Source organism: Pristiophorus japonicus, chromosome 9 (assembly GCF_044704955.1).
Source record: "Pristiophorus japonicus isolate sPriJap1 chromosome 9, sPriJap1.hap1, whole genome shotgun sequence".
In the NCBI taxonomy this organism is placed as follows: domain Eukaryota; kingdom Metazoa; phylum Chordata; class Chondrichthyes; family Pristiophoridae; genus Pristiophorus; species Pristiophorus japonicus.
The window spans coordinates 202,780,203-202,798,601 of record NC_091985.1 but is presented as its reverse complement, the minus strand read 5'-3'; the positions used below and the strand labels follow the sequence as shown (position 1 = coordinate 202,798,601).

The 18,399-nt window shown below is 48.6% G+C and overlaps 2 protein-coding genes and 1 pseudogene across 8 annotated transcripts in view; 1 reads left to right on the top strand and 2 right to left on the bottom strand.

The window, feature by feature from the left end:
- LOC139273419 (histone H2A) overlaps positions 1–18,399 on the bottom strand; it is a 605,799-nt gene that overhangs the window by 224,363 nt on the left and 363,037 nt on the right. The gene's annotated exons all lie outside the window — the stretch shown is intronic.
- Positions 1–18,399, top strand: part of LOC139273441 (zinc finger protein 721-like) — a 460,657-nt pseudogene that overhangs the window by 208,614 nt on the left and 233,644 nt on the right.
- Positions 1–18,399, bottom strand: part of LOC139273401 (zinc finger protein 432-like) — an 82,069-nt gene that overhangs the window by 14,315 nt on the left and 49,355 nt on the right. The window contains exons 1-2 of one of the 7 annotated variants that reach the window (XM_070890269.1): positions 11,674–11,903; positions 5,600–5,686 (exon numbers count right to left, since the gene is read on the bottom strand). The exons of 2 other annotated variants lie outside the window; for them this stretch is intronic. The gene's annotated coding sequence lies outside the window, so the exon portion shown is untranslated. Of the gene's footprint in view, positions 1–5,599; positions 5,687–11,673; positions 11,904–13,818; positions 14,142–18,399 lie in introns of those variants that run through there. 4 more of the 7 variants (XM_070890272.1, XM_070890275.1, XM_070890271.1 and 1 more) reach the window with 4 other exon arrangements.

Here is an 18,399-nt window from a genome sequence, read left to right as displayed (position 1 = left end):
CTGGTCAGGTGGGCAGAACAGTGGCAAATGGAATTTAGTCCGGAGAAGTGTGAAGTAATGCATTTGGGGAGGGCTAACAAGGAAAGGGATTACACATTAAATGGTAGGACACTGAGAAGTGTAGAGGAACAAAGGGATGTGCATGTCCACAGATCCTTGAAGGTAGCAGGCCAGGTAGATAAGGTGGTTAAGAATGCATACGGAATGTGTTACACTCATAATAAATGGTCAGACCGAGTACTGTGTGTAATGAGCAAGTGTGACCTTAGTTGGAGTCCCAAGGGATCTCAGCATCCCTTGGGAGCACAGTATATAAGCAGGCCACCCACGAGGTACCTGCACTCTGGAACTATAATAAAGGAGCTAAGGTCACACTTGTCACACTTTGTTCCTCTACACTTCTCAGTGTCCTACCATTTAATGTGTAATCCCTTTTCTTGTTAGCCCTCCCCAAATGCATTACTTCACACTTCTCCGGACTAAATTCCATTTGCCACTGTTCTGCCCACCTGACCAGTTGATTGATATCTTCCTGCAGTCCACAGCTTTCTTCTTCATTATCATCACATGGCCTATTTTTGTATCATCTGCAAACTTCTTAATCATATTCCCTACATTCAAGTCTAGATCATTGATGTATACCGCAAAAAGCAAATATTGGGGTTACATCAGCTACCCTCCAATCCACAGGAACTGTTCTAGAATCTATGGAATTTTGGACGATGACAACCAATACATCCACTATTTCTAAAGCAACCTCTTTCAAAACCCTAGGATGTAAGCCATCAGGTCCAAGGGACTTATCGGCTTTTGGTCCCATTCATTATTCAAGTACTATTTTTTTTACTAATACCAATTTCTTTCAGTACTCATTCTCACTAGACCCCTGATACTTCACTATTTCAAGGAGATTTTTTGAGTCTTCTTCTGTGAAGACAGGCAAAATGTAGTTGTTTAATTTATCTGCCATTTCCTTATTCCCCATTATAATTTCTCCTGTCTCAGCCTGTAAGGGACCCAAATTTACTTTCTCTAATCTTTTCTTTTTTACATACCTATAAAAGCTTTTACAGTTTGTTTTTATATCTAGTTTACTCTCGTATTCTATTTTCCCTTTCTTTATCAATTTCTTATTTATTCTTTGCTGAAGTCTAAAATCCTCCCAATCCTCAGGCTTACTACTCTTTTTGGCTCCATTATTATGGTCACTCTTCCCTAAAAGTTCCTTTAATACTTATTAATGACCCTTTTCTCATTGCACAATACCAGATCTAAAGTAGTCTGTTCCCCAGTTGGCTCCTCAACATACTGATCTGGTAAACTATCTTGTACACATGCCATGAAATTGTCCTCCACACCATTACTGCAAATTTGGTTTGCCCAGTCTATATGAAGATTAATGATTTATACTCTGCTCTACTTTACAACTACTCTTAGCTCCACCCAAACTGATCCTATTTCTTGATTTTCCGAGCCAAGAACCTTTCTCTCTACTGTCTTTATCCCATCCTTTATTATAGGGGCTACATCTCCTCCTTTTCCATTTTGCCCATCTCTTCTAAAAGTGAAGTATTCTGGAATATTTAGTTCCCAACCATGTCTCCTTAATGGCTGTTAGATCAAACCTATTAAATTCATCGATGGCGGCTCACCACCATCTTCTCAAGGGGAATAAGGGATGGACAATAAATACTGGTCTTGCCAGTGACACCCACATCCCATGAACAAATAAAAAATGTTTTGCGCACAGATATAGTGTCTTTAGATTTGACTTATTTCTATTCTTCTCTGATGTCACCTTAGTCACTGAAGCCTTATTACCTTTGTTAGTTTCTCTGTCCCTTCCTGACTCACTCTGCTTAGTTTTACTCAAAACTCTGCTCTGCTCTAGAGACTTGACATTTCTCTTGCTGCTTTTAAATTTACTCTTTCCTGAAACCTCCCACCCGCCCCTTCATTAGTTTAAAGCCCTGTCTACTGCCCGAGTTATTCAGTTCGCCAGCACACTGAAGCCCATCCCAATGGAACAGTTCCCTCTTTCCCTAGTACTGGTGCCAGTGGCCCATGAACTGAAACCCCTTACATCCACACCATTCTTTGAGCCACGCATTTAAACCTTTAATACGTTTGTCCCTATGCCAATTTGCTTGTGGCTCGAGTAACAATGCAGAAATTATTACCTTTGAGGTTCTGATTATTTGGATCCTAGCTCCTCATATGCCATCAGTAGAACTCATTGGGGAAACTAAAACTAGGGGGCATAGTCTCAGAATAAGGGGCAGCCCATTTAAAACTGAGATAAGGGGGAATTTCTTCTCTCAGTGGGTTGTAAATCTGTGGAATTCTCTTCCCCAGAGAGCTGTGGTGGCTGGGTCATCGAATGTATACGATGGAGATAGACAGAATTTTGAGTGATTAGCGAATAAAGGTTTATGGGGAGCAGGTAGGGAAGTGGAGCTGAGTCCATGATCAGATCAGCCATGATCTTATTAAATGGCGGAGCAAGCTCGAGGGGCCAAATGGCCTACTCCTGCTTCAATTTCTTATGTTCGTATTAACCTCATTCCTGGTTCTATCCACGTCATTGGTTCCTACATAGACAACTGGATCCTCCCCCTCCCATTTCAAGTTCTTCCCCAGCGACGAGGAGATATCCTTAACCCTGGCACCAGGCAGGGAACACAACAGTGCTATTGTTAGTTTGCACATCCTCCCTGCAGTCATTTTCCTCATGCATACAGGCAGCAAGTATTTCAGACCTGTTGGACAATGTCAAGGGCTGATGCTCCTTCATCACTACATACCGGCCTCCCGTCCCTGACCACTGACCAAACTCTCTGCCTCCCTGATGCCCCGCAATGTCTGCACCTTGTACTCCAGCTCAACAACTCGGAGCCGAAGTTCCTCGAGCTGCAGACACTTACATAGAAACATAGAAACTAGGTGCAGGAGTAGGCCATTCGGCCCTTCTAGCCTGCACCGCCATTCATGGCTGAACATGCAACTTCAGTACCCCATTCCTGCTTTCGCGCCATACCCCTTGATCCCCCTAGTAGTAAGGACTTCATCCAACTCCTTTTTGAATATATTTAGTGAATTAGCCTCAACATTCTGTGGTAGAGAATTCCACAGGTTTACCACTCTCTGGGTGAAGAAGTTTCTCCTCATCTCGGTCCCAAATGGTTTACCACTTATCCTTAAAATGTGACCCCTGGTTCTGGACTTCCCCAACATTGAGAACATTCTTCCTGCATCTAACCTGTCTGAACCCATCAGAATTTTAAATGTTTCTATGAGGTCCCCTCTCATTCTTCTGAACTCCAGTGAATACAAGCCCAGTTGATCCAGTCTTTCTTGATGGGTCAGTCCTGCCATCCCGGGAATCAGTCTAGTGAACCTTCGCTGCACTCCCTCAATAGCAAGAATGTCCTTCCTCAAGTTAGGAGACCAAAACTGCACACAATACACCAGGTGTGGCCTCACCAAGGCCCTGTACAACTGTAGCAACACCTCCCTGCCCCTGTACTCAAATCCCCTCGCTATGAAGGCCAACATGCCATTTGCTTTCTTAACCGCCTGCTGTACCTGCATGCCAACCTTCAATGACTGATGTACTATGACACCCAGGTCTCGTTGCACCTCCCCTTTTCCTAATCTGTCACCATTCAGATAATAGTCTGTCTCTCTGTTTTTACCACCAAAGTGGATAACCTCACATTTATCCACATTATACTTCATCTGCCATGCATTTGCCCACTCACCTAACCTATCCAAGTCGCTCTGCAGCCTCATAGCATCCTCCTCGCAGCTCACATTGCCACCCAACTTAGTGTCATCCGCAAATTTGGAAATACTACATTTAATCCCCTCGTCTAAATCATTAATGTACAGTGTAAACAGCTGGGGCTCCAGCACAGAACCTTGCGGTATCCCACTAGTCACTGCCTGCCATTCTGAAAAGTACCCATTTACTCCTACTCTTTGCTTCCTGTCTGACAACCAGTTCTCAATCCATGTCAGCACACTACCCCCAATCCCATGTGCTTTAACTTTGCACATTAATCTCTTGTGTGGGACCTTGTCGAAAGCCTTCTGAAAGTCCAAATATACCACATCAACTGGTTCTCCCTTGTCCACTCTACTAGAAACATCCTCAAAAAATTCCAGAAGATTTGTCAAGCATGATTTCCCTTTCACAAATCCATGCTGACTTGGACGTATCATGTCACCTCTTTCTAAGTGCGCTGCTATGACATCCTTAATAATTGATTCCATCATTTTACCCACTACTGAGGTCAGGCTGACCAGTCTCTAATTCCGTTTTCTCTCTCCCTCCTTTTTTAAAAAGTGGGGTTACATTGGCTACCCTCCACTCGATAGGAACTGATCCAGAGTCAATGGAATGTTGGAAAATGACTGTCAACGCATCCGCTATTTCCAAGGCCACCTCCTTAAGTACTCTGGGATGCAGTCCATCAGGCCCTGGGGATTTACCGGCTTTCCATCCCATCAATTTCCCCAACACAATTTCCCGACTAATAAGGATTTCCCTCAGTTTCTCCTCCTTACTAGACCCTCTGACCCCTTTTATATCCGGAAGGTTGTTTTTGTCCTCCTTAGTGAATACCGAACCAAAGTACTTGTTCAATTGGTCTGCCATTTCTTTGTTCCCCGTTATGACTTCCCCTGATTCTGACTGCAGGGGACCTACGTTTGTCTTTACTAACCTTTTTCTCTTTACATATCTATAGAAACTTTTGTAATCCGTCTTAATGTTCCCTGCAAGCTTCTTCGCGTACTCCATTTTCCCTGCCCTAATCAAACCCTTTGTCCTCCACTGCTGAGTTCTAAATTTCTCCCAGTCCCCGGGTTCGCTGCTATTTCTGGCCAATTTGTATGCCACTTCCTTGGCTTTAATACTATCCCTGATTTCCCTTGATAGCCACGGTTGAGCCACCTTCCCTTTTTTATTTTTTACGCCAGACAGGAATGTACAATTGTTGTAGTTCATCCATGCGGTCTCTAAATGTCTGCCATTGCCCATCCACAGTCAACCCCTTAAGTATCATTCGCCAATCTATCCTAGCCAATTCACGCCTCATACGTTCAAAGTTACGCTTCTTTAAGTTCTGGACCATGGTCTCTGAATTAACTGTTTCATTCTCCATCCTAATGCAGAATTCCACCATATTATGGTCACTCTTCCCCAAGGGGCCTCGCACAACGAGATTGCTAATTAATCCTCTCTAAGATGGCCTCCCCCCTAGTTGGTTCCTCGACATATTGGTCTAGAAAACCATCCCTTATGCACTCCAGGAAATCCTCCTCCACTGTATTGCTTCCAGTTTGGTTAGCCCAATCTATGTGCATATTAAAGTCATCCATTATAACTGCTGCACCTTTATTGCACCCCTAATTTCCTGTTTGATGCCCTCTCCAACATCACTACTACTGTTTGGAGGTCTGTACACAACTCCCACTAACGTTTTTTGCCTTTTGGTGTTCTGCAGCTCTACCCATATAGATTCCACATCATCCAAGCTAATGTCCTTCCTAACTGTTACATTAATCTCCTCTTTAACCAGCAATGCTAACCCACCTCCTTTTCCTTTTGTTCTATCCTTCCTGAATGTTGAATATCCCTGGATGTTGAGTTCCCAGCCCTGATCATCCTGGAGCCACGTCTCTGTAATCCCAATCACATCATATTTGTTAACATCTATTTGCACAGTTAATTCATGCACCTTATTACGGATACTCCTTGCATTAAGACACAAAGCCTTCAAGCTAGTTTTTTTAACACCCTTGGTCCTTTTAGAATTTTGCTGTACAGTGGCCCTTTTTGTTCTTTGCCTTGGGTTTCTCTGCTCTCCACTTTTCCTCATCTCCTTTCTGTCTTTTGCTTTTGTCTCCTTTTTGTTTCCCTCTGTCTCCCTGCATTGGTTCCCATCCCCCTGCCATATTAGTTTAACTCCTCCCCAACAGCACTAGCAAACACTCCCCCGAGGACATTGGTTCCGGTCCTGCCCAGGTGCAGACCGTCCGGTTTGTACTGGTCCCACCTTCCCCAGAACCTGTTCCAATGACCCAGGAATTTGAATCCCTCCCTGCTGCACCACTGCTCAAGCCATGTATTCATCCTGCGATTCCTACTCTGACTAGCACGTGGCACTGGTAGCAATCCCGAGATTACTACTTTTGAGGTCCTACTTTTTAATTTAGCTCCTTAAATTCATTTCGTAGGACCTCATCCCTTTTTTTTTACCTATGTCGTTGGTACCAATGTGCACCACGACAACTGGCTGTTCTCCCTCCCTTTTTAGAATGTCCTGCACCCGCTCCGAGACATCCTTGACCCTTGCACCAGGGAGGCAACATACTATCTTGGAGTCTCGGTTGCGGCCGCAGAAACGCCTATCTATTCCCCTCACAATTGAATCCCCTATCACTATTGCTCTCCCACTCTTTTTCCTGCCCCCCTGTGCAGCAGAGCCAACCACAGTGTCATGAACTTGGCTGCTGCTGCCCTCCCCTGATGAGTCATCCCCCTCAACAGTACTCAAAGCAGTGTATCTGTTTTTCAGGGGGATGACCACAGGGGACCCTTGCACTACCTTCCTTGCACTACTCTTCCTGCTGGTCTTCCATTCCCTAGCTGGCTGTGGACCCTTCTCCTGCGGTAAGACCAACTCGCTACACATGCTACTCACATCATTCTCAGCATCGTGGATGCTCCAGAGTGAATCCACCCTCAGCTCCAATTCCGCAACGCGGTCCGTCAGGAGCTGGAGGCGGATACACTTCCCGCAGATGTAGTTGTCAGTCCCCGAGTTCCCACATGGTACAGGAGGAGCATATCATGTGACCGACCTCTCCTGCCATGACTTAACCCTTAGATACACTTAAATTGGCAACAACAATGTTTAAAGTTACTCACTGTTATCGAAGAGAAAAAAGAAAAACTACTCACCAATCACCAGCCAATCACTTACCCCCTTGGCTGTGACATCACCTTTCTATTTCTTTTTGCCTTCTCCCTGTAGCTGTACAAGCACGCCTCTCCACGCACCTCCTCGACGCTGGGCCCCGGACTCCCTGCTGTGCCTTTTATAGGCCTCTCACCGAACAGACATGGGCGCTCGGGATCGCCATGCTCTTCACAAACTCCCACATGCTGCAGTTACGGCAAACCACCTGCCCTGACATGTCTATCTAACCTTCTTTCAACAACTCTTGGACACCAACGGCTCTTCGGAACATTCTTCCCCTTCACTTCCCTCTGATCCCATCCCTTCTTCCAATCTCACCCCCTGCTGTGTTTTTACTATGCCCTCTGACCTTCCTCTCTCTCTGACCCCGAACGATCGGTCCTCAGCAAAGGCCTGAGCTTCATCCCCTTACACCCCCACTTCGATGAATTTTGAGGTCGGACGATGCTGAGCTCTTTTTCCATTTCCTTCATCTCCTTCGGCCAGGAGTCTTCCCCCTGCACAGCTGACCCTTTCTCCTGTTTTCAGAATTCTCGCTCTACCTGAACCTCTCCCTCTGGCCTCTAGAGAAAACAGGGAATTATAGACCGGTCAGTCTGACATCGGTGGTGGGGAAAATGTTGGAATCAATTATTAAAGATGTAATAGCAGCGCATTTGGAAAGCAGTGACAGGATCGGTCCAAGTCAGCATGGATTTATGAAAGGGAAATCATGCTTGACAAACCTAGAATTTTTGGGGGGATGTAACTAGTAGAGTGAACAAGGGGGAGCCAGTGGATGTGGTGTATTTAGGCTTTTGACAAGGTCCCACGCAAGAGATTAGTGTGCAAAATTAAAGCACATGGTATTGAGGCTAATGAACTGACGTGGATAGAGAACTGCTTGGCAGACAGGAAGCAAAGAGTGGGAATAAACGGGTCCTTTTCAGAATGGCAAGCAGTGACTCGTGGGATACCGCAAGTCTCAATGCTGGGACCCCTGCTACTTATAATGTACATTAAAGATTTAGACGAAGGAATTGAATATCTCCAAGTTTGCAGATGACACTAAGCTGGGTGGCAGTGTGAGCTGTGAGGAGGATGCTAAGAGGCTGCAGGGTGATTTGGACAGGTTAGGTGAATGGGCAAATACATGGCAGATGCGGTATAATGTAGATAAATGTGAGGTTATCCACTTTGGTCATAAAAACAGGAAGACAGATTGTTATCTGAATGGTGACAGATTAGTAAAAGGGGAGGCGCAACGAGACCTGGGTGTCATGGTACATCAGTCATTGAAAGTTGGCATACAGGTACAGCAGGCAGTGAAGAAGACAAATGGCATGTTGCCCTTAATAGCGAGAGGATTTGAGTATAGGAGCCAGGGAGGTTGTACAGGGCCTTGGTGAGGCCACACTTTGAATATTGTGTACAGTTTTGGCCTCCTAATCTGAGGAAGGACATTTTTGCTATTGTGGGAGTGCAGCGAAGGTTCACCAGACTGATTCCCGGGATGACAGGACTGACATATGAAGAAAGACTGCACCGACTAGGCTTATATTCAATGGAATTTAGAAGAATGAGAGAGGATCTCATAGAAACATATAAAATTCTGACAGGATTGGACAGGTTAGATGCAGGAAGAATGTTCCCGATGATGGGGAACTCCTGAACCAGGGGATAAGGGGTAAGCCATTTAGGACAGAGATGAGGAGAAACTTCTTCACTCAGAGAGATGTGAGCATGTGGAATTCTCTACCACAGAAAGTTATTGAGGCCAGTTCGTTAGATATATGCAAAAGGGAGTTAGATGTGGCCCTTACGGCTAAAGGGATCAAGGAGTATGGCGAGAAAGCAGGAATAGGGTACTGAAGTGCATGATCAGCCATGATCATATTGAATGGTGTTGTAGGCTCGAAGGGCCGAATGGCCTATTCCTGCAACTATTTTCTATGTTTCTATGTTGCCCTCTCTAGTCCTCTTCATTGCAAACTGCCGATGCGACATCGGCCATCTCACTGCTACTCACTCCCTCCAACCTCACTCCCTCTGAATTTGCAGCACTGCGCTCTCTCAGATCCAACCCCTACAGTGTCATTAAACCTGTTGACAAGGGTGGTTCTGTTATTGTTTGGCGAACCAACCTCTACCTTGCAGAGAGTGATCGCTAACTCTCTGACACTTCCTCCTATCTCCCCCTGGACCATGACCCCACCACCGAACATCAAGCCATCATTTCCCAAAATGTCACTGACCTCATCTCCTCTGGAGATCTTCACTCCACAGCCACCAAATCTCATAGGTCCCCAAAATCACACAGCCCGCTTCTACCTCCTTCTCAAGATCCACAAACAGGACTGCCCTGGTAGACCCATCATTTCAGCCTGTTCTTGCCTGAAATAAAACTTATTTCTTCCTATCTTGATTCTATTTTTTCTCCCCTTGTCCAGTGACTCTTCCAATGCCGTCCGCCACTTTAACAGTTTCCTGGCCCCAACTTTTCACTATGGATGTCCAATCCCTCTACACTTCCATCTCCCACCAGGATGGCCTGAGGGCGCACCGCTTCTTCCTCGAGCACAGGCCCAACCAGTCCCCATCCACCATCACCCTTCCTCCTCTTCCACCTGGCTGAACTTGTTCTCACATTGAACAACTTCTCCTTTAACTCCACTCACTTCCTCCAAATTAAAGGTGTTGCTATCGGAACCCATGTGTCTTTGTTCCAGTCCTACTCGGGTCCCCTCTTTTTCCGGTAGATTGATGACTGAATCAGTGCCGTCTCCTGCTTTCGCCCTAAACTAGAAAATATCATTCACTTTGCATCCAATTTCCACCCGTCCCTCACCGACTCTTCCCTTCCTCGACTTCTGTGTCTCCATTTTTGAGGATAGACTATTGACAAACATTCACTATAAGCCCACCGACTCCCACAGCTATCTGGAATACACTTCCTCCCATCCCGCATCCTGTAGGAACTCCATTCCATTCTCCCAGTTTCTCCGTCTCTGTCGCATCTGTTCTGATGACGCCACCTTCCACACTAGTGCCTTAAAAATTTCTTCCTTTTTCCTCATCCAAAAAGATTCCCCTCCGCCATGGTTAACATGGCCCTTGACATGAACACCTCCATTCATTCCGCAAGTGTGACCCTGAGCTTCCGGTCACCTGTCACTTTAATTCTCCACTCCACTCCAAATCTGACCACTCCATCCTTGGCCTTCTACACTTTTCCAATGAAGCTCAACGCAAGCTCGAGGAACAGCACCTCATCTTTCGTTTAGGTACTTTACAGCCTTCTGGATTCAACATCGAGTTCAACAATTTCAGACCATAATCTCTGCCCATATTTTGTTCCCTTTCCTCCCTTTTTTTTAACAAATTCTCTCTGTTTCCCATGGCAGCTGGTAATTATTCAGGCATTCACACCATATCTAGACTCATCTTTTGTTTCCTAACTTGTGCCATTACTATATCAGTTTGGCCCATCATCACTTTTGTCTCTTAAATCTCTTCTGCCCCCCCCCCACCCGATCAGAGATATTGCCTTTTTTTCTTTCCTCTCCTCCCCCTTTCAGGTTCCCAGCATTTTCTTAAGAATCTGTTACATTTGAAACTTTTGCCAGTTCTGACGAAGGGTCAGAGACCCGAAACGTTGGCTCTGCTTCTCTCCACAGATGCTGCCTGACCCGCTGAGATTTCCAGCTTTTTCTGTTTTATTTCATTAGTTAATTTATTATTTTTTATTATTTAAATGTTATTACTTAATTGTTTTATCTAATTTAGTTGCTAATTAAATAAAGTAGTTCTAAATTAGATTGTTTGTCTGACATCCAGTACTGGATGAGCAGAAGTTTTCTCCAAATATTGAGAAGACCGAAGCTATTATCTTTGGTCCCCATCACAAACTGCATTCCCTAACCATTGACTCCATCCCTCTCCCTATCATCAATCTGAGAGTGAAAAGACTGTTCGCAACCTAGGTGTCATAATTGACCCTGAAATAAGTTGAGCCACATATCCGCGGCATAACTAAAACTGCCTTTTTCCACCTCCGTAACATTGCCCACTTCAGCCCCTGCCTCAGCTCTTCTGCTACTGAAACCTTCATCCATGCCTTTGTTACCTCTAGACTTGACTACTCCAGCTCACTCCTGGCCTCTCACATTCTACACTACATAAACTTTGAGATCATCCAAAACTCAGCAGCCCGTGTCTTAACTCGCACCAAGTCACGATCACCCACCACCGCTGCACTCGCTGACCTCCATTGGCTCCCGGTTAAACAACGCCTCGATTTCAAAATTCCATCCTTGTTTACAAATCACTCTTTTTCAGCCTCACAACCTGACGAGATGTCCGCGCTCCTCAAATTCTGCCCTCGTGAACATCCCTGATTATAATCGTTCCACCCGCGGAGGCCGTGCCCTCAGCTGCCTGGGCCACAAGCTCAGGAACTCCCTCCCAAAACCTCTCCGCCTCTTTAAGACGCTCCTTAAAACCTGCCTCTTTAAACAAGCTTTTGGTCACCTGCCTTAATTGTTCCTTTTGTGTCTGGGTGTTAAATGTATGTGTTGTGTCTGTAACGCTGCTGTGAAGCCCTTGGGACGTGTCGCTCCGTTAAAGGCGCTATATAAATACAAGTTGTGATTCCAGCAATTGACATTTTCTCAGCCCACCGAGGGACAAAGCCTGTCCGACTCACCAATCAGCGTCCTGCAGCACCGTGACGTCATTAACCCCCCAGTAGATTCTGCCCCAAGATGGCGGCCGTTGCCCCCGGGCCTATCACCGGGAGAAAGCCCAGCAGCTGCACCCTGGGGGCCCCGCTCGGAGCCGTAGGTTCTTGTTCGGGGCTTGAGGCCTACCCCGGGTGTTTAGAAAGCCTCCCCGCCGCCGCTTCCTCCTCCTCCTCCCCCGCTCCGGAACCTTCTCCCTGCTTCCGGCCGTTGGGCGATGCGCGCGCTCGAAAAACACGTGACCCGGGCGCACGGCCTGATTGACAGGAACTCCCGACCAATGGGGAGCGAGATCGCGGGACAGTGGGCGGGCGGCTGAGGGTGACGCGCGCTGGAACGTGTTGACGTCATGAAAAGTGCAGCTGTCATGACGTCAATGCAACTGGTTTCTCCTGCGTGAGGGGCGCTGGGGTCAAGGTTGATGGCTTTCTCTGCTGACCCTTGACCTCCCTTGCTCCCCAGCGCAGACCAAGATAGGTTGCACATTCCAGCTGCTCACTGTGGGGGTTGTCAGCTGATCCCAGCATGGGCTGCAGTTGGGGCGACTGCAGTTAACCTCAATGCCCTGGGCTCCTACTAGTGATCATTGTCCATTCACCCCAGCACCAAAGGCCAAGTCTGCAATGGGCATGTTTTTTGGACTGTGATGCCCCCAAGGTTGAATAGGCTGCCAACAATCACTGCATACCCTCACACATTAGCCCTTTGGACGGGCACTAAAAGGCAACCAGTGACTGGAACTCCTCACTTTCGAGGAATAGGAGGATAGGTTGATAGGGTGGGAGGAGAGTCATGTGAAGTTTAAATCCCGACATGGGCTAGTTGGGCCGAATGGTCTGTTTCTGTGCTGTACATTCTATGTAATACCATGAAAGGTCAAATCAAGGGAATCAGCAACAACAACAAAAACGCCTTTAATGTCCCAAGGAATTTCACAGTATTATAAGACAAAAACTTGACACCAAGCCACATGAGCAGATATTAGGGCAAGTGACAAAGACATAGGTTGTAAGGACCATCTTAAAAGGAGGAATGAGAGGTGGAGATATTTAGGGAGCGAGTTTTGGAGCTTAGGGCCTAGGCAACAGAAGGGTGTGCGATTATCAGCAGGAATGCTCAAAAAGACTGAATTAAGAGAGCAGATATCAGAGGTTGTGGGGCTGGAGAAGATTACAGAGATAGGGAGGGGTGAGGACATGGAGGGATCTGAAAATAAGGATAAGAATTTTGAAATCGAGGCATTGCTTAACCGGGAGGAATGTAGGTCAGCGAGCACAACAGTTTGAAAGATTAAACAACAGTACAACATTTATAAAACATTCATCTATTCCACAATCATGGTGCCCCAGCGATCTGCAGGGCCCTGCACTACAGAACAGTGAGCTCGCTGGTGTCTCAGCAGGTTATTGGAGCTTTTCTAGTTCTTCCCACAGTCTGAACATTTAAAAGGTCGCTCGTCAGTGTGAGCTCGCTGGTGTCTCAGCAGGGTGGATAACAGAGTGAATCGTTTTGAACACAGGGAACAGACAAAGGGCCTAACCACAGCGTGATAGGTTCCCGTGTCTGCTAAAGCTCTTCCCTCAGTCAGAATACCTACAGGATCTCTCATTAGTGATCCATCCACTGGTGTGCTCACCGGTTGGACAGATCACTGAAAATCTTCCCATTCATGCAGCAGGTGAACGGCCTTTCTCTGGTGTGTCGCCAGCTGCCAGAAGCTTTTCAAGCCCTTCCGACAGTCGGAACATGGCAACGGCCACTCGCCAGTATGATCAAGCTGATGCGCCCGCAGGTTGGGTGCATGCACGAATCTTTCCTGCACAGGGGGCAGGTAAATGGCCTCTTCCCAGTGTGAACTCGCTGGTGCTTCAGCAGGTGGGACATATGAGTCAATCCCTTCTGTTGTGTATCTGAAAAGCATGCACTCTCATGTTCCGCCACCAGGGAGCACATCCTCTGAAGTTCCAAGGGATCCCAGCATCCCTTGGAGCACTGTATATAAGCCGGCCCCTAAGGCCTGTTCCTCACTCTGGAGTGTCTTAATAAAGACTGAGGTCACTGTTACTAAAACCTCCCTATGTGCAGCCTCATCTGTGTTAGGAACACAATACCTTCCTGCAAACTGAGCAGGAGAACGGCATCTCCCCGGTGTGATTGTGTCGATGAGTTTCCAGCTCAGACGGGTAATTGAATTCTTTCCCATAGTCCCCACATTTCCACGGTTTCTCCCCAGTGTGACTGCGTTTGTGTTTCGCTAGGCCAGAGGATAGGCTGAATCCTCGTCCACACACACAACACGTGTACGGTTTCTCCCCGTTGTCAACGCTGCTTTTTGCTTCCATGTTGTTTGATGATATTCAGGTCCCGATGAATAGACTGACCGATCGTAATGTGATGTAAATTTCCCGTCTACAACTCCTCCCCTTCTACTAACCTGAAAAATGAATATAAAACAGGTAAAAGGGAGTGTGAGAGAACCCCCAGAAAAACAGTCACCATGAAAGCTGCTGGATTGTCACAAAAATCCCAACTGCGCACTAACGTTCTTCAGCGATATGGGGATCGGGCAGGAAAGTCAAATCGAAGATCAGCCATGGTCTTATTGACTGGTGGAGCAGGCTCGAAGGGCCGTATGGCTGACTCCTGCTCCTAATTCCTATGTTCTTATGGAAGGGAATCTGCCACCCAACCTGTCCCGTGACTTTTAACACCTAGAAGGAAAAGGGAACACCATCATCTGCAAGATCCCCTCCAAGTCACACACCATCCTGACTTGGTCATATATCACCATTCTTTCATCATCACTGGGTCAAAATCCTGGAACTCCCTCCCTAACAGCACTATGGGAGTACCTTCACCACACGGACTGTAGCGGTTCAAGTAAGCGGCTCACCACCACCTTCTCCAGTATAATTAGGGATGGACAGTACATGCTGGCCTTGCCAGCGACGGCCACAGCCCAGAACAAATAAAAAATCTGTATATGTAAAATGGATTAAAAGTTTCTACAGAAATGCTTGTTCCTAAAACAAACTTGCATTGTACGGACACAGGGTGTGTTTAACAAACTAATCTCCCCAGAAGCCGCCTCCCCGGATAGCCCCACATGGGCAATTGTTGGTCCCACTGGGCCCAGAGCCCATCTCCCCGGACAGCCACACATGGGCAATTGTTGGCCCCACTGGGCCCAGAGCCCACCTCCCCGGACAGTCCCACATGGGCAATTGTTGGCCCCACTGGGCCCAGAGCCCACCTCCCCGGACAGCCCCACATGGGCAATTGTTGGTCCCACTGGGCCCAGAGCTCACCTCCCTGGACAGCCCCACATGGACAATTGTTGGTCCCACTGGGCCCAGAGCTCACCTCCCTGGACAGCCCCACATGGGCAATTGTTGGTCCCACTGGGCCCAGAAGTACTGGGGGGGGGGGGGGGGGGGGGGGGGGGGAAACCCAACAGCTTCTCCTCCATCCCCACTCCCGCTCAAACTGCTGCAACACAGAGAGCGCCACCCCCCCCCGCACCCATCACCGGGAGAAGGCCCCGCTCGGGGAAAGGCCGGAGCCGCAGGTTGTAGTTCGGGACCTGAGGCCCACAGCGGGTATGTTGTCTCTCGGGCGGGGCCTGGGCCCGCACTCGGTGTGTGTGAAGCCCGCAGCCCCCCGGGGTTTCTGAACTCGCTCGCTCGCTCGCTCCGTCCCTCCGTCCGTCCATCTCTCAGCCACTGCCTTAGACACAGCCGCCCCATCGCGCATACTCAGCTCACACTGCCCGGGTGATTGACGGCAGCTCCGGGCCAATAGGAAGAGCGGGGGCGGGGTTGGAGGACCGAGCAAGCGGTTGGTCCTCCAAACAATCGGAGTGTTCGAGGGGTGGTGCTTGCGGCCCCCCCAGTGGGCGGGGCTGAGCCGGATCTCCCGCATTGAGCATGCGCGGGCGGCGGCGGCTACAGTTGGTGGAGCCCGGATGATGTGGGGCACGAGACGGTGGGTTGTCGGCGCGGGGCAGGAAACTCTTTTAGAGTCTACCTGCAAAACATAAAACATTAAACCATGCCACCCGACCTGGGTGACACACCAGACATTTACAAGGCCCTTTTTTTCCTTTTTTTGGTTTTTTTTTGTGTTTTTCTTTTTTTTGGGTTTTTTTTTTGGGCACTAAAATCACAATTTTTCCCCAGTGCCCCCTATAAAAGGGAAGGGGACACTAAAAGCACCGGCAATTAAAACAAATTAAACTTTAAAACGTAAAATCAAATTAAAATTTGGTTGCCGGGCGTGATGATGCACTCCAGTCCCTCCGGTGCCCACCTCTCGCGGAAGGCCGCGAGCGTACCGGTGGACACCGCATGCTCCATCTCCAAGGACACCCTGGACCGGATGTAAGAGCGGAAGAGAGGCAGGCAGTCAGGTTGAACGACCCCCTCGACCGCCCGCTGCCTGGACCGGCTGATGGCACCCTTGGCCGTGCCCAGGAGCAGTCCTACGAGGAGGCCCTCGGACCTACCCGCTCCCCTCCGCACAGGGTGCCCAAAGATCAGGAGAATGGGACTGAAGTGCAGCCAGAATTTCAGGAGCAGCCCCTTCAAATAATGGAACAGGGGCTGCAACCTCGTGCACTCAATAAAAACATGGAACACGGACTCCTCCAGACCGCAGAAATTGCAGGCGGCCTGGGAGTCCGTGAACCGGCTTAAAAATTTGTTGCACGGCACTGCTCCGTGCACCACCCTCCAGGCCAAGTCCCCGACAAATAGTGGGAGGACCCCTGCGTAGAGTGCCCTCCATCGGGGACCCCCGCCTCCTCCGGACGGCAGGATGGTACGCCATGGCGTGTCCGGACGGCAGTCGAGGATGGCAAAGTTGAGAGTGTGCAGGAGCAGCCCGTACAGGAAACCCCTCCGCGCGGAACTGAAGGGCACGGAGGGGATTTCCCCGAGGCGGCTCAAGTTGTGAGGCGCCGGCCCCTGAGGGAGGTTCCGGGGTTTGGCGCCAATGAGGAATTCCGTCCGGATGGGGGTCAGTTCGGACGGGATCTCTCCACGTGCTTGAGCCTCCTCGATGCACCTAACGGAGTCAGGGCCCAGAGCTGTTTTTAGCGACTCGATGGCATTGGCCGCGTGGCGGACGTTGGCAGAATTTAGGCGCCGCGCCAGCGTGTCTTGCGCCATCCAGCCCGCTCCTCCGCCATCGAGCACAGCCCTCTCTTCCGACCGCCACATAAAACCTCGGTCGTGGAGGTACGGATTCCCGAGCAACGGCTCCTGCAGGACGGCCGCCACTCCAGCCGGCGGAGAGCTGCGCTTGGTGGAGACTTTGTTCCAGACCCTGATGAGTTCCTTGTAAAAGACAGGCAGCTCCCGGAGGGCGGTCCTGACACCCCCCAAGTTCACAAACAGGAGCTGCGTGTCATAATTGAGGTCGCGCTGCTGGCGGAAGAAATACGTCGCCAGAGCACACCACCTAGGAGGGGGCTCGACGTAAAGGTATCTCTGCAGGGTCTGAAGACGGAAAGTCGCGAGCTGGGCGCTGACGCACACCAACGACTGACCGCCCTTCGGCGCGGGGCAGGAATTGGAGCCGCGAGTGGGGCAGGTGAGCTTCATAAACACCTGGTGTAGGGCCCAGGGCCCAATAACAGCCCAGAGGCTGAGCCCGGGTTTGTCCCGCCCGCAGGGACAGGGCCTCAGGCTCCCAGGGACACGGACACTGACACTAAATGCATTCTGGAAGGAAGAAAAATGGGAGGCATTCTCAACCAAATGGTCCAATTTAAATGTGAACACAAATCTGTGAGGGGGCAGGATCAGCTGATCAATCTGTTAAAGCATTAATAGCAGTATAGAGCACAACAACAAGCTCAACCTTTATCAGTCACGAGTTAGACCTCAAATATTGAGCATTTGCTCAATTCTGGGCACCACACTTTGAAAAGGACATAAATAATAACTTTCAAAACGATGAATGCTTCAAAGGGAAAATGTTCTAGTGCTTTGGGGTAGATGCAGGGAGCGGCTCTTTCAGTGAGTCGGACAGGCTTGATGGACCGATTGGTCTCCTTCGGTGCTGTATGATTCCCTGAAATGGTGACAGTCTGGGAGCATCTGTCTAAGAAGTTGAAATGGCGAGTGGTTAGGGAGAGCCCATCACCAAAACAGGGAGATATTACAGATATATGGGAGGGTCAGAGTGTATAAAGAGGTGACGAGGGCACAACCACCCAGAAAGAGTCAGTGCCTTCAGGGGAGGGGGAGGAGAGGAGAGGAGAGGAGAGGGGAGGGGAGGGGAGGGGAGGGGAACCAGTCTGTCAGATGATGCAAGAATGAAGAAGAAAGCTGCAGACTGCAGGAAGATTTCATTGGACTGGTCAGGTGGGCAGAACAGTGGCAAATGTAATTCAATCTGGATAAGTGTGAGGTAATGCATTTGGGGAGGGCTAACAAGGCAAGGGAATACACAATAAATGGTAGGACAATGAGAAGTGTAGAACAACAAAGGGACCTTGGAAGGCATGTCCACAGATCCCTGAAGGTAGCAGGACAGGTAAATAAGGTGGTTAAGAAGGCATACAGAATACTTGCCTTTATTAGCTGTGGCATAGAATACAAGAACAGGGAGGTTATGCTTGAACTGTATAAAACACTAGTTAGGTCACAGCTAGAGTACTGTGTGCAGTTCTGGTCACCACATTACAG